Below are 201 nucleotides of genomic sequence, written 5' to 3'. Positions count from 1 at the left end.
AATAATTTGCGCATTTTTTGACCGAATAAAATTCTTTTGATAACTTTAGATCAGGTCCAGTAGAAGAGTGTATATGTCAAGTTTCACGCAGATTGGACAAAATCCCAAGGAGAAGTTCGAAAAAGTAGGTTTTCCAGTTTTCGCGATTTTGTGAAAAAACTTCCAGGCGCAAGTGGGCGTGGCCTATGACAAAGTGATTCA

This window comes from Epinephelus moara, chromosome 9 (genome assembly GCF_006386435.1).
Source record: "Epinephelus moara isolate mb chromosome 9, YSFRI_EMoa_1.0, whole genome shotgun sequence".
Lineage (NCBI taxonomy): Eukaryota > Metazoa > Chordata > Actinopteri > Perciformes > Serranidae > Epinephelus > Epinephelus moara.
The sequence above is the reverse complement of the archived record's forward strand: the minus strand, read 5'-3'. Positions refer to the sequence as shown.